The following is a 16,698-nucleotide window of genomic DNA, read 5'->3' on the forward strand; positions in this document are numbered from 1 at the left end:
TTAGTAGTCCTGTGTTTTTTGGGGAAAAAAACCTATCTTTCCTAAAATTTAATTTTCAAAATCTCATTTAAGAAAAGCTCAGAGTGGTTATATATATTTTTAGATGCACTGACTTAATTGAGTAGGATCATTCTCTGATAATTCTGCACTGAATAATACTCATACTAATATCCTTATCATCCTCAAACAATAACCATTGTCATGGTAACTACTTATCTTGGGAAAACAAACTGTGCAAATCAACTTCTTCCATAGCTTTAATTATGCAAATAGAAAATTGAAGGAATACATTTTAAGGAGTCAGTTTCCTAGTTAAGTATTGACTGAAGTAAATGACTCAAGCAGTTAGCTCTCTATATCTGACTGTTGATACATTGAAGATGTTAACATGATTACATCTTTCTGTATTTGTATTGATGTTCAATACAGGAAAGAATCTAAATTTATGCTTCATATTTTACTTTAAAGTACAGTAATGGAGTCCAGTTCAGTTCTTTTAATCAACTGTTCTGGTTGTAATTTTCTGGATTTGGTATGTGTGAATTAGTAAGTGAGCACTATAAAGTGAATTTTTCATTTTTTCACTTCTAATACAATCAATTTGATAGCTGGACAGGAAAAGTTAGGGCTATTGTTGTTGCAGATTTATTTATTCATTTGGTTTTTAATTATAAAGCACCTGGAATATGTAGTTGATACTGATAAGGGTACTCAAACAAAAACTAGATGTATTCCCCTTTAGAAATTTAGCTCAGTAGGAGACATAAGAAAGCAAATAAAACACAAGGCAAAATGGGCTATGTGCACACCACTGGTATGAATGTTTATGGTGAATGGAACATGTTCAACAACATGTTATCAATGTGAGGTCTTACAGATTGGATAAAAGGTTCAGAGGGAGAGAAGTGGCAAATTAAGAAAGAAAAGATATATTAAGCAAGTCAGTGATAGACTGATTAGAAGGCATTATGACTCCCCTTGAATGACTGAAATAATTACGAATAACTACAAATCAATGCACAAGATATTTTTTTTTCTTCAAATGGAGATTTTCTAGAGTGGTTCAGAAAATCAGAAAGCCATAGAAAATAGATGTTACTAAAGAGATTAAATGAGAGACAGATTATGGCCAAAAATTCAAGTATTTTGTCATAATCCTGTTTGGAATTCTGGCCACCTAAGAGTCATATGGCTGATAGACACACACATGAAACAGAATGAAGAGAATGACACAAAGATAGCATTGTTAAGGAAGTGACTTATAGTCTGCTTGATCAGATGGGTGATTAGCTCAAAGCTTTTCTAATAAGGATTGCAAAGACAGAATCACAGAAATGAGGTATAGTAGGAATGAAGGATTTAAGCTTATGCCATATGTAACATTCTACTAAAAACAGAGGATTTGATAAATGCATACGTTCTTCTGAAAAATAATAGGAACATTGAGAAAATAGCTATTTTGAGGTAATTGTGACAACCAAGGACAGAATGAATAGAGATGTAGATGTGATGCAGCTCTTAATAGAAAAAGAGTCAAGTAACTTTGGAGAAACATAGAGCAAAGAAGAGATTATTTAGTCATTGCAGAAGATCTTATCATCTTCATAAAAATGTAGTGGGAAAATATAAACTATAAGAGCTTAAGTAAGTTCTGATGAGAGGAATCACAAAAAGGGAATGGGTCAGCTGTATTTAGAAGTTTTATAAGATTGATTTATTAATGTAAGTATACAGTCTAATGCAAAGGAAAATAAAATCTTTTTGAAAAATATATAACCCAAAGTTGGAATGAGTCAAATATAATTTTAAAATATGGGAGGAGGGCACCTGGGTGGCTCAGTGGGTTAAAACCTCTGCCTTTGGGACGCCTGGGTTGCTCAGTTGGTTAAGCAGCTGCCTTCGGCTCAGGTCATGATCCCAGGGTCCTGGGATCGAGTCCCACATCGGGCTCCTTGCTCGGCAGGGAGCCTGCTTCTCCCTCTGCCTCTGCCTGCCTCTTTGCCTGCCTGTGCTCGCTCGCTCTCTCTCCCTCTGTCTCTGGCAAATAAATAAATACAATCTTTAAAAAATACAATCTTTCTTAAAAAACAAAACAAAACAAAACAAAACAAAACAAAAAAAAACCTCTGCCTTTGAACCAGGTCATGATCTCAGGGTCCTGGGATCGAGCCCCGCATGGGTCTCTCTGCTTGCAGGGAGCCTGCTTCCTCCTCTCTCTGCCTGCCTCTCTGCCTACTTGTGATCTCTGTCTGTCAGGTAAATGGATGGAATCTTTAAAAAAATAAATAAAATAAAATAAAATATGGGAGAGACTTGAATAAAAAGTGCCTAGATGGCAAGAGGTAGAAAAATTTGACATTGTTATTAGCATACAAATAGGGCATTTTGAACTTCTGTTTTAACTGAGCAAAGGAACAAACATAGGTTGGAAGTATTGCTTGTGGGAAGATGGAACAGTACTGAAAAATGGGAAAAAGAAAGAAGAGCACAAAAGTTTTTACTCTGTCATTGAAATATTAAAACCAAAAGAGCAGAAAATATTTCATTAAGGACTGAATGACATTTAAGATGAGGGGATAGTAAGATAACATCAAGTATGCTGATGAACTATTCTAGGATCAGGGGCTTGTAAGAACTAATTGAAGACATAGTTGAAGACATTGTCAGTAATTCCTGAAAGAATGGAGAAGAGAAGTGGTACAGAAAGTTCGTAATAAGAAAATGTGCATATGTTGGCATACAGGACTTGCACTTTTTAAATTTCTGTAAGGTTGATGCTGTTTCCTGTTGATATTCTCCTTTATTATTGTGTGATTGGTATAGTTTAGAAAAGATGACCATGGTCACTGTGCATTTACATTGGGACAGATGGCAGTTGTAAGAAAGTATAGAGAGGTGTGGTTCCTAACCCTGGTGAACACCTGCTAGACATCTTCTCACCTCAAACTTAAAATACATCCAAAATTGAACTCTTGATCCTCTTGCTCTTTCTTTATCTTACTGATGGCACTGGCCATCTACCTAATCAATGAGGTTACAAAACCAGATGGCATTAGTCACCCTTTCTCCTCCATTTTCATCATTCTTCCATCCTAGCATTAAGATTTCCCAATTTCATAACACAAACATTTCTTATATCACTTTCTTCCATCCTTCTTTAACCCTACTGTTCTCATACTCAATCCCTTTGAATACTGCTGAAGTTTCCAAATATTCTTAGTTCTAGTTTTTTGTCTCTCAAAGCTATTATCTTTCTGGCTGCTAAAGGAATCAGCCTAATACACAAATCCATCCTTATCTTCGTCTTGCATATCATCCTTCAAGGGGCCTTCATTGCTGCAAGGACAAATTCTAACCTGCTTAATGTGACCTCAGTGCCCTCCAACATGCAACAATTACATAAGTCTCTGGATTCAACTTTCATTACTTTCAGTGTAATATTAGTTTCAGGTATATTATATACTGGTTGAACACTTTATACATACATATACAATAAATATACTCCTTAATCCCCATCACTTTTGTCACCCATTCCCCCCCCCCCAATCTGCTTCCCCTCTGGTAACCATCACATTATTATCTATAGTTAAGAGTCTGGTTCTTGGTTTGTCTCTCTCATTTTTCTCCCCTTTGCTCATTTCTTTTGTTTCATAATTTCCACATATGAGTGAAAACACATGGAATTTCTCTTTCTCTGACTTGCTTGTCTTAGCATAATACTATTAGCTCCATCTGTGTTGTTGTAAATGGCAAGATTCATTCTTTTTTATAGTTGGATAATAGAATATTTCTTATCTTCCTTATCTACTATGAGACTATAGACACTTGGGCTGTTTCCACAATTTGGTTATTGTAGATAATGCTGCTATAAACATCAGGGTGCATTGCATGTATCGCCTTGAATTAGTATTCTTGTATTCTTTGGATAAATACCTACTAGTGCCATTGCTAGATTTTAGAGTAGTTCTATTTTTCTTAACTCTATTTATTTATTTGAGAGAGAGAGAGAGAGAGAGGATACAAGCAGGGGGAATGGGAGAGGGAGAAGCAGGCTTCCCACTGAGCAGGGAGTCCCATGCAGCCTTCATCCCAGGACTCTGGGATCATGACCTAAACCTAAGGCAGACACTTGACTGAGACAACCAGGCACTCTGGGTTAGTTCTATTTTTAACCTTTTGAGGAATCTCCATACTGTTTTCCAGAGTGGCTGCCCCAGTTTGTATTCCCACCAACAGTGTAAGATGTTTCCCTTTTCCCTACATCCTTGCCAATACCTATTGTTTCTTGTGTTCTTGATTTTAGTCATTCTAACTGGTGTGAGGTGATAGCTCATTGTAACTTTTATTTACATTTTCCTGATGATTAGAATGATCATCTTTTTACATGTTTGTTGGCCATTTGTATGTCTTCTTTGGAAAAATGTCTACTTGTGTCTTCCATTTATTTTTAAGTAGTTTTTTTTTTTTTTTTTTGGTGTTGAGTTTTGTAAGTTCTTTATATACTTTGGATACTAACCATTTATCAGATATTTAATTTGCAAATACCTTCTCCCATTCCATAGGTTCCCTTTGGTTTTGTTGATTGTTTCATTCACTATGCAGACACTTGTTATTGTAATATAGTCCCAATAGTTTATTTTACATTTCGTTTCCCTTGCCTCAGGAGACATAGCTGGGAAGAAGGTGCTATGGCTAATGTCAAGGAAGTTCCTGCCTGTGCTCTCTTTTAGGATTTTTATAAAAGTTTAAGTCTCACATTTAGGTCTTTCATCCATTGTGAATTTATTTTTGTATGATGTAAGAAAGTAGTCCAGTTTCATTATTTTGCATGTTGCTTTCCACTTTTCCTAAGACCAATTGTAGAAGAGACTGCCAATTTTTCCATTGAATCTTTTTTCCTGCTTTGTCAAAAATTAGTTAACCACATACTTATAGGTCTGTTTTTGAATTTTCTATTTTGTTCCCTTGATCTGTGTGTCTCTTTTTGTGCCAGTATCATAATGTTTTGATCACTACAGCTTCATGGTATAACTTGAAGTCTGGGATTATGGTTCCCCCTACTTTGCCTTTTTTTTTTTTTTTTTTCTTTTTCAAGATTGCTTTGGATATTTGGAATCTTTTGTGGTTCTGTACAAATTTTAGGATTTTTTGTTCCAGGTCTGTGAAAAATGCCTTTGATATTTTGGTAGGAATTGCATTAACTGTGTGGATTGTTTTGGGTAGTGGAAGCATTTTTCTTTCAATCTATAAGCGTGGGGTATCTTTTTATTTCTTTGTGTCATATTCAATTTCTTTCATCAGTGTTTAAAGTTTTCAGAGTACAGATATTTCACCTCTTTGACTAGATTTATTCCTAGGTTATCTTATGGTTTTTGGTACAATTGTAAATGGGATTGATTCTTTAACTTTTTTTTTCTTCTGCTTTATTATTGGTGTATAGAAATGCAACAAATATTCTTAGGTTGATTTTGTATTCTGTGACCTTACTGAATTCATTTACCATGTCTAGCAATTTTTATTATTATTATTATTATTATTTTTGGTGGAGTCTTTTGGGTTTCCTATATAGTATCATGTCATCTGTAAATAGTGAAATTTTACTTCTTTGCTGATTCAGATGCTTTTTATTTCTTCTTCTTGTCTGATTGCTGTGGCTAGGATTTTCAGTGCTAAGTTGAATAAAAGTGGTGAGAGTGGACATCCATGTCCTGTTCCACACTGTGTAGAGGAAAAGATCTGTTTTTCTATGTTGAGTATGATATTGCCTGTGGGTTTTTCATATATGGCCTTTATTTATTTTGAAATAAGTTCTCTCTAAATCTACTTTGTTGAGTGTTTTTATTGTGAATGGATATTATTGTCAAGATATTATTGTGAATAGATTTTGTCAAGTGCTTTTTCTGCATCTACTGAAATGATCATATGTTTTTGTCTTTTCTTTTATTGATGTGATGTATGATATTGATTGGTTTGTGAATATTAAACCACCCTTGCATTTCAGGAATAAATCCCACTCAATCATGATGAATATAGGTTTTTTTTCTTTGTTGGTATTGTTTGTTTTGTAGGAGGGTTCCCCATTCTCCACATCCTCTCCAACATCTGTCATGTCCTGACTTGTTTAAATTTAGCCATTCTGACTGGTGTGAGGTGGTATCTCATTGTGGTTTTGATTTGTATTTCCCTGATGCCAAGTGATGTGGAGTACTTTTTCATGTGTCTGTTGGCCATCGGGATGTCTTCTTTGCAGAAATGTCTGTTCATGTCCTCTGCCCATTTCTTGATTGGATTATTTGTTCTTTGGGTGTTGAGTTTGATAAGTTCTGCATAGATTTTGGATACTATTCCTTTGTCTGATAAGTCAATTGCAAATATCTTCTCCCATTCTGTTAGCTGTTTTCTGGTTTAGTTAACTGTTCCCTTTACTGTGCAAAAGCTTTTGATCTTAGTGAAGTCCTAATAGTTCATTTTTTCCCTTGCTTCCCTTGCCATTGGTGATGTTGCTAGGAAGAAGTTGCTGTGGCTGAGGTCGAAGAGGTTGCTGCCTGTGTTCTCCTCAAGGATTTTGATAGATTCCTGTCTCACATTGAGGTCTTTCATCCATTTTGAGTCTTTTTGTGCATGAGTGTGTGTGTGTGTGTGTGTGTGGTGTAAGGAAGTGGTCCAGTTTCATTTTTCTGCATGTGGCTGTCCAATTTTCCCAACACCATTTGTTGAAGAGACTGTCTTTTTTCCAGTGGACATTCTTTCCCGCTTTGTCAAAGATTAGTTGACCACAGAGTTGAAGGTCTATTTCTGGGCTTTTTATTCTGTTCTGTTGATCCATATGTCTTTTTATGACAGTACCACACTGTCTTGATGATGACAATTTTGTAATAGAGCTTAAGTCTGGAATTGTAATGCCACCAAATTTGGCTTTTTTTTTTTTTTTTCAACATTCCTCAGGTTATTTGGGATCTTTTCTGGTTCCATATAGATTTTCAAATTATTTGTTCCATTTCTTTGAAAAAAAATCGAAGGTATTTTGATAGGGTTTGCATTAAACATGGAGACTGCTTTAGGTAGCATAGATATTTTCACAATATTTGTTTTTTTAATCCATGAGCACAAAATGTTTTTCCATTTATTTGTGTCTTCCTCAATTTTTTTCATGAATACTTCATAGTTTTCTGAGTATAGATTCTTTGACTCTTTGGTTAGGTTTATTTCTAGGTGTCCTATGGTTTTGGATGTAACTATAAATGAGATTGACTCCTTGATTACGCTTTCTTTCCTCATGCTACTGGTTTATAATAATTCCACTGACCTTGGTGCATTGATTTTATATCCTGAGACTTTACTGAATTCCTGTATGAATTCTAGCAGTTTTAGAGTGGAGTGTTTTGGGTTTTCCACATAAAATACCATATCATCTCCAAAGAGTGAGAGTTTGACTTCTTTGCCAATTCGGATGCCTTTTATTTATTTCTGTTGTCTGATTGCTGAGGCTAGGACTTCTAGTGCTATATTGAATAGCAGTGGTGATAGTGGACAGTGCTGCCATGTTCCTGACCTTAGCAGAAAAGCTTTCAGTTTTTCCCCATTAAGAATGATATTTGGTGTGGGGTTTTCATAGATGGCTTGATGATGTTGAGGTATGTACCCTCTAATTCCTGCACTTTGAAGAGTTTTTGATCAAGAAAGGATACTGCACTTTGTTAAATGCTTTTTCAATATCTATTGAGAGTATCATATGGTTCTTGTTCTTTCCTTTATTAATGTATTATATTACATTGATTGATTTGTGGATGTTGAACCAACCTTGCAGCCCTGGAATAAATCCCACTTGGTCATGGTGAATAATCCTTTTAATGAACTGTTGGATCCTATTGGCTGGTATTTTCATGAAAATTTTCAAATGTGTTTTCATCAAGGATATTGGTCTGTAATTCTCCTTTCCATGGGGTCTTTGTCTGGTTTTGGGATCAAGGTAATGTTGGCCTCATAAAATGAGTTTGGAAGTTTTCCTTCCAGCTCTTTTTTTGGTTTTGTTTTCTTTGTTTGTTTTTGTTTTGTTTTTGTTCGTTTTTGTATTAGTTTTGTTTTGTTTTTTTGGAACAGCTTCAGGTGAATAGGTGTTAATTCTTCTTTAAATGTTTGTTTAAATCCCCCTAGGAAGCCATCTGGCCCTGGGCTCTTGTTTGTTGGGAGATTTTTGATGACTGCTTCAATCTCCCTACTGGTTATGGGTTTGTTCAGGTTGTCTGTGTCTTCCTGGTTCAGTTTTCGTAGTTTATATGTCTCCAGGAATGCATCCATTTCTTCCAGATTGTCAAATTTCCTGGCATATAGTTGCTCATAAGATGTTCTTATAATTATTTGTATTTCCTTGGTGTTGGTTGTGATCTCTTCTCTTTCATTTGTGATTTTATCTTCTGGGTCCTTCCTCTTTTCTTTTTGGTAGGTCCTAACAGGGGTTTATCTTTTTTTTTCAAAGAACCAGCTCTTATTTTTGTTGATTTGTTCTACTGTTCTTTTGGTTTCCATTTCATTGATTTCTGCTCTGATCTTTGTTATTTCTCTTCTCCTGTTGGGTTTAAGCTTTCTTTGCTGTCCTTTCTCGAGCTTCTTTAGGTATAGGGTATAGGGTTACTTTATATTGTCTCTGTTCCTTTCTAGTCTTTTACTTTTAGGTTCTCTCTTTGCTTAGAGGACCCCTTTCAATATTTCTTTGCTGTCCTTTCTCCAGCTTCTTTAGGTATATAGGTTTGAGACCTTTATTGTTTCTTGAGAAAGCCTAGTATCACTATATATTTTCCTCTTAGGACTGCCTTTGTTGTGCCCCACAGAGTTTGAACCATTGTGTTTTCATTATCATTTGTTTCCATGAATTTTTTCAATCCTTCTTTAATTTCCTGGTTCACTCATTCATTCTTTAGTAGGATGCTCTTTAGCCTCCATGTGTTTGAGTTCTTTCCAACTTTCCTCTGTGTTTGAATTCTAGTTTCAGAGCATGTGGTCAGAAAATATGCAGGGGATAATTCCAATCTTTTGGTACCAGTTGAGACCTGATTTGTGACCCAGGATGTGATCTATTCTGGAGAATGTTCCATTGCACTAGAGAAGAATTTGTGTTCTGTTGCTTTGGGATGGAATGTTCTGAATATATCTGTGAGGTCTATCTAGTCCAGTGTGTCATTTAAGCCTTTTATTTCCTTGTTGATTGTTTGCTTGGATCATCTGTCCATTTCAATGAGGTGGGTGTTAAAGTCCCCTACTATGATTGTATTATTGTCATTGTGTTCCTTGATTTTGTTATTATTTGGTTTACATAGTTGGCTGCTCCCATGTTAGGGGCATAGATATTTAAAATTATTAGATCTTCTTGTTGGACAGGCCCTTTAAATATGATATAATGTCCTTCTCCATCTCTTATTATAGTGTTTGGCTTAAAATCTAATTTGTCTGATACCACAATTGCCACCCCAGCTTTCTTTTGATGTTCATTAGCATGGTAAATTGTTTTCCACCCTCTCACTTTAAATCTGGAGGTGTCTTTGGGTCTAAAATGAGTTTCTTGTAGACAGAATATTGATGGGCTTTGTTTTTTTTATCCATTCTGATACCCTGAGTCTTTAGATTGGGACATGTAGCTCATTTACATTCAGGGTAACTGTTGGACTATATGAATTTAGTTCTACTGTATTGCCTGTAAGGTAACTGTTACTTTCTATTGTCTCTGTTCCTTTCTAGTCTTTTACTTTCAGGTTCTCTCTTTGCTTAGAGGACCCTTTCAATATTTCTTGTGAGTGTGGTTTGGTGTTTGCAAATTCTTCTAGTTTTTGTTTATCCTGGAAGCTTCTTATCTATCCTTCTATTTTCAATGATAACCTAGCTGGGTATAGTATTCTTGGATGCAGATTTTTCTCATTTAGGGTTCTGAATATATCACCCTACTCTTAGGCCTGGCAAATCTCTGTGGATAAGTCTTCTGCCGATCTAATATTTCTACCATTGTATTTTACAGATCCCTTCTCAGGAGCTGCTTTCAGGATTTTCTCTTTGTCACTAAGACTTTTAAGTTTTACTATTAGATTACAGGGTGTGAACTATTTTGATTGATTTGAGAGGGAGTGGTTCTCTGTGCCTCCTGGATTTTGATGCTTGTTCCCTTTACCATATTGGGGAAATTCTCTACAATAATTCACTCAGATGTACCTTCTGCCCCTCTCTATCTTTCTTCTTCTGGATTCCCAATTATCCTAATATGTTTCATCTTATGGTATCACTTATCTCTTGAATTCTCCCCTCATGGCCCAATAGTTGTTTGTCTCTCTTTTGCTCAGTTTCTTTATTTTCCATCATTTGGCCTTCTATATCACTAATTCTCTCTTCTGCCTCATTTATCCTAGCAGTAAGAGCCTCCATTTTTTTTTTAAATTGCACCTCATTAATAGCTTTTTAAATTTCAGCTTGGTTAGATTTTAGTTCTTTTATTTTTCCAGAAAGGGCTTCTATTTCTCCAGAAGGGGTTTCTCTAATATCTTCCATTCCTTTTTGAGCCCAGCTAGCCCCTTGATAATCGTGCTTCTGAAGGTTCTCTCTTTGCTTAGAGGACCCCTTTCTGACATATTACCAATGTCTGTACTGATTAGGTTCCTAGCCATTGGTCTTGCTTCTTGTTCTTTTTTTTTTTTTTTGTGGTGAGTTTTTCTGCCTTGTCATTTTGTCCATATAAGCATATTTGAACAAGGGGCATCTGTGTGGCTCAGTGGTAAGCCTCTGCCTTTGGCTCAGGTATCATCTCAGGGTCCTGGGATCAAGTCCTTCATTGGGCTGTCTGCTCAGTAGGGGTTCTGCTTCCCCCTCCTCTTCGGCCTGCTTCTCTGCCCACTTGTGATCTCTCTTTCTCTCTGTCAAATAAATAAATAAATAAATTCTTTAAAAATATATATAAATGAGAGAATAAAATACTAAAAGGGTGGAAATGACCCCAGAAAAATGTAAGCTAGCCAAATCAGAAGACATCTAAAACCAGGGGGGGTGGGGAGAAGTAAGTGTGGGAAAAGAAAAAAAAAATATATATATATATATGATGTAATTGGTGAATAGAACAGAGCCATCCAGTTGCTTTAGGTGTATTTTGGTCTCTTAAAGAAACTATCTCCCAAAATTTAAAGAAAGAATAACGTATATATTCTAAGGGTAAGCACAATGAAGGGATGGAATATGACTGTAAGATGAAATTTTTAAAAATTCCTAAAAAAGGAATTGATAAGTTTGTTAGAAAAAAAAGAATGTGCTCAAGCTGGAGACTAGAACAAGCCATGTGCTAGGTTAGGGTATATTGTGATCTATTAGAGGAAATTGTATCCCCAAATTTTCTAGAATAGAAAAAAAGAAAACCTATATGTATATATAAAATAAAGTTAGGGGTGCCTGTGTGGCTCAGTGGGTTAAACTTCTGCCTTTGGCTCAGGTCATGATCTCAGTGTCCTGGGATCAAGCCCTGTTTTGGGCTCTCAACTCAATGGGAAGCCTGCTTCCTCCTCTCTCTCTCTCTGCCTGCCTCTCTGTTTATTTGTGATCTCTTTCAAATAAATAAATAAAATCTTTTTTTTAAAAAAGTTAAATACAATGAAGGGATAAAATTTGACTATAATAATGAAAGTTTAATTTTTTTTCTGTTTGTTTTAGAAAGGTATTGTTAAGATAGACTAGGTAAAAAATGTTAAAAGTGTAAAGTGGAAAATTTTTAAAAATAGAATGAGAAAAAGAATTAAAAAAAAATAACTTTGCAAGACTGAAGGATCATTGGGGAAAAGCTATGAATTCTACGTGTTGCTTTCCCCTAGCCTTGGAGTTCCACTTTTCTCCTTGATCAGTGACCTTGGTCTTGGCTGGATGCCCTTGTTGATCTTTTGTTGGAGGGATCTCTTACAGTGATTCTCAAATGGCTTTGCCCAAGGCAGAATTGCACTGTCCTTGCCAGGGATTGAGCTAAGTAATCTGCTCAAGTTTGCTCTTGGAGCTTTTGTTCCCTGAATGCTTTCCATAGAGCTCTGGAGGATGGGAATGAAAATGGTGGCCTCCCAGTCTCTGGCCTGGAGGAGCAGAGCACTCAGGGACCTGCTCCTCAGAGTATTTTTTCTTCCAAAATATAAACCCCTATCTAATAAATCTTAAGGGAAAATATTGCTTAAGGTACAATTAAAGTAAAAATAAAATAAAAACCTCAGTCCATGTTACATAGGTATCATTTCATCAAGTTATTAACATTTCTAGAGAAATAGCATCAAAAATTAGATTTTAACAGGAATGAGCCCTGAGATAAGAAAAAGCTTATTCTGAAGTCACTTATAGAATAATGAAATCAGGAATTCTCACTGAGTCTTGTATTTGGTGGGGGTTTATGCTCTTAAGTATATTTTTCTTTTTTTTTTCCCAATTTATTTATTTTCAGAAAAACAGTATTCGTTATTTTTTCACCACACCCAGTGCTCCATGCAAGCTGTGCCCTCTATAATACCCACCACCTGGTACCCCAACCTCCCACCCCCACGCCACTTCAAACCCCTCAGATTGTTTTTCAGAGTCCATAGTCTCTCATGGTTCATCTCCCCTTCCAATTTACCCAAAAGCAATGTCCATAACCCTACCCCCCTTCTCCCAACCCCCCTCCCCCCAGCAACCCACAGTTTGTTTCGTGAGATTAAGAGTCACTTATGGTTTGTCTCCCTCCCTATCCCATCTTGTTTCATGGATTCTTCTCCTACCCACTTAAGCCCCCATGTTGCATTACCACTCCCTCATATCAGGGAGATCATATGATAGTTGTCTTTCTCCGCTTGACTTATTTCGCTAAGCATGCTACGCTCTATTTCCATCCATGTTGTCGCAAATGGCAAGATTTCGTTTCTTTTGATGGCTGCATAGTATTCCATTGTATATATATACCACATCTTCTTGATCCATTCATCTGTTGATGGACATCTAGGTTCTTTCCATAGTTTGGCTATTGTGGACATTGCTGCTATAAACATTCGGGTGCACGTGCCCCTTTGGATCACTACGTTTGTATCTTTAGGGTAAATTCCCAGTAGTGCAATTGCTGGGCCATAGGGCAGTTCTATTTTCAACATTTTGAGGAACCTCCATGCTGTTTTCCAGAGTGGTTTCACCAGCTTGCATTCCCACCAACAGTGTAGGAGGGTTCCCCTTTCTCCGCATCCTCGCCAGCATCTGTCATTTCCTGACTTGTTGATTTTAGCCATTCTGACTGGTGTGAGGTGATATCTCATTGTGGTTTTGATTTGTATTTCCCTGATGCCAAGTGATATGGAGCACTTTTTCATGTGTCTGTTGGCCATCTGGATGTCTTCTTTGCAGAAGTGTCTGTTCATGTCCTCTGCCCATTTCTTGATTGGATTATTTGTTCTTTGGGTGTTGAGTTTGTTAAGTTCTTTATAGATTTTGGACACTAGTCCTTTATCTGATATGTCGTTTGCAAATATCTTCTCCCATTCTGTCAGTTGTCTTTTGGTTTTGTTAACTGTTTCCTTTGCTGTGCAAAAGCTTTTGATTTTGATGAAATCCCGAAAGTTCATTTTTGCCCTTGTTTCCCTTGCCTTTGGCGATGTTCCTAGGAAGATGTTGCTGCGGCTGAGGTCGAAGAGGTTGCTGCCTGTGTTCTCCTCAAGGATTTTGATGGATTCCTTTCTCACATTGAGGTCCTTAATCCATTTTGAATCTATTTTAGTGTGTGGTGTAAGGAAATGGTTCAATTTCATTTTTCTGCACGTGGCTGTCCAATTTTCCCAACACCATTTATTGAAGAGGCTGTCTTTTTTCCATTGGACATTCTTTCCTGCTTTGTCGAAGATTAGTTGACCATAGAGTTGAGGGTCTATTTCTGGGCTCTCTATTCTGTGCCATTGGTCTATGTGTCTGTTTTTGTGCCAGTACCATGCTGTCTTGATGATGACAGCTTTGTAATAGAGCTTGAAGTCCGGAATTGTGATGCCACCAACTTTGGCTTTCTTTGTCAATATCCCTTTGGCTATTCGAGGTCTTTTCTGGTTCCATATGAATTTTAAAATTATTTGTTCCATTTCTTTGAAAACGATGGATGGTACTTTGATAGGAATTGCATTAAATGTGTAGATTGCTTTAGGTAGAATAGACATTTTCACAATATTTATTTTTCCAATCCAGGAGCATGGAACATTTTTCCATTTCTTTGTGTCTTCCTCAATTTCTTTCATGAGTACTTTATAGTTTTCTGAGTATAGATTCTTAGCCGCTTTGGTTAGGTTTATTCCTAGGTATCTTATGGTTTGGGGTGCAATTGTAAATGGGATTGACTCCTTAATTTCTCTTTCTTCTGTCTTGTTGTTGGTGTAGAGAAATGCAACTGATTTCTGTGCATTGATCTTATATCCTGACACTTTACTGAATTCCTGTACAAGTTCTAGCAGTTTTGGAGTGGAGTCTTTTGGGTTTTCCACATAGAGTATCATATCATCTGCAAAGAGTGATAATTTGACTTCTTCTTTGCCGATTTGGATGCCTTTAATTTCCTTTTGTTGTCTGATTGCTGAGGCTAGGACTTCTAGTACTATGTTGAATAGCAGTGGTGATAATGGACATCCCTGCCGTGTTCCTGACCTTAGTGGAAAAGCTTTCAGTTTTTCTCCATTGAGAATGATATTTGCGGTGGGTTTTTCATAGATGGCTTTGATGATATTGAGGTATGTGCCCTCTATCCTTACACTTTGAAGGGTTTTGATCAGGAAGGGATGCTGTACTTTGTCAAATGCTTTTTTAGCATCTATAGAGAGTATCATATGGTTCTTGTTCTTTCTTTTATTGATGTGTTGTATCACATTGACTGATTTGCGGATGTTGAACCAAACTTGCAGCCCTGGAATAAATCCCACTTGGTCGTGGTGAATAATCCTTTTAATGTACTGTTGAATCCTATTGGCTAGTATTTTGGTGAGAATTTTTGCATCTGTGTTCATCAAGGATATTGGTCTATAGCTCTCTTTTTTGATGGGATCCTTGTCTGGTTTTGGGATCAAGGTGATGCTGGCCTCATAAAATGAGTTTGGGAGTTTTCCTTCCATTTCTATTTTTTGGAACAGTTTCAGGAGAATAGGAATTAGTTCTTCTTTAAATGTTTGGTAGAATTCCCCCGGGAAGCCATCTGGCCCTGGGCTTTTGTTTGTTTGGAGATTTTTAATGACTGTTTCAATCTCCTTACTGGTTATGGGTCTGTTCAGGCTTTCTATTTCTTCCTGGTTCAATTTTGGTAGTTTATATGTTTCTAGGAATGCATCCATTTCTTCCAGATTGTCAAATTTGTTGGCATAGAGTTGCTCATAGTATGTTCTTATAATAGTTTGTATTTCTTTGGTGTTAGTTGTGATCTCTCCTCTTTCATTCATGATTTTATTTATTTGGGTCCTTTCTCTTTTCTTTTTGATAAGTCTGGCCAAGGGTTTATCAATTTTATTAATTCTTTCAAAGAACCAGCTCCTAGTTTGGTTGATTTGTTCTATTGTTTTTTTGGTTTCTATTTCATTGATTTCTGCTGTGATCTTTATGATTTCTCTTCTCCTGCTGGGCTTAGGGTTTCTTTCTTGTTCTTTCTCCAGCTCCTTTAAGTGTAGGGTTAAGTTGTGTACCTGAGACCTTTCTTGTTTCTTGAGAAAAGCTTGTACCGCTATATATTTTCCTCTCAGGACTGCCTTTGTTGTGTCCCACAGATTTTGAACCGTTGTATTTTCATTATCATTTGTTTCCATGATTTTTTTCAATTCTTCTTTAATTTCCCGGTTGACCCATTCATTCTTTAGAAGGATGCTGTTTAGTCTCCATGTATTTGTGTTCTTTCCAAACTTCCTCTTGTGGTTGAGTTCTAGCTTCAGAGCATTGTGGTCTGAAAATATGCAGGGAATGATCCCAATCTTTTGATACTGGTTGAGTCCTGATTTAGGACCGAGGATGTGATCTATTCTGGAGAATGTTCCATGTGCACTAGAGAAGAATGTGTATTCTGTTGCTTTGGGATGAAATGTTCTGAATATATCTGTGATGTCCATCTCATCCAGTGTATCATTTAAGGCCTTTATTTCCCTGTTGACCTTTTGCTTGGATGATCTGTCCATTTCAGTAAGGGGAGTGTTAAAGTCCCCTACTATTATTGTATTATTGTTGATGTGTTTCTTTGATTTTGTTATTAATTGGTTTATATAGTTTGCTGCGCCCCCGTTGGGGGCATAGATATTTAAAATTGTTAGATCTTCTTGTTGGACAGACCCTTTGAGTATGATATAGTGTCCTTCCTCATCTCTTATTATAGTCTTTGGCTTAAAATCTAATTGATCTGATATAAGGATTGCCACTCCTGCTTTTTTCTGATGTCCATTAGCATGGTAAATTCTTTTCCACCCCCTCACTTTAAGTCTGGAGGTGTCTTTGGGTTTAAAATGAGTTTCTTGGAGGCAACATATAGATGGGTTTTGTTTTTTTTATCCATTCTGATACCCTGTGTCTTTTGATTGGGGCATTTAGCCCATTAACATTCAGGGTAACTATTGAGAGATATGATATTAGTGCCATTGTATTGCCTGTAAGGTGACTGTTACTATATATTGTCTCTGTTCCTTTCTGATCTACCACTTGTAGGCTCTCTCTTTGCTTAGAGGACCCCTT

At 36.5% G+C, this 16,698-nt stretch overlaps 1 long non-coding RNA gene across 1 annotated transcript in view; it reads left to right on the forward strand.

The window, feature by feature from the left end:
* LOC122912806 overlaps positions 1-16,698 on the forward strand; it is a 271,734-nt gene that overhangs the window by 41,879 nt on the left and 213,157 nt on the right. The gene's annotated exons all lie outside the window — the stretch shown is intronic.

The sequence above is a fragment of the Neovison vison genome, chromosome 7, assembly GCF_020171115.1.
Source record: "Neovison vison isolate M4711 chromosome 7, ASM_NN_V1, whole genome shotgun sequence".
Taxonomy (NCBI): Eukaryota; Metazoa; Chordata; class Mammalia; order Carnivora; family Mustelidae; genus Neogale; species Neogale vison.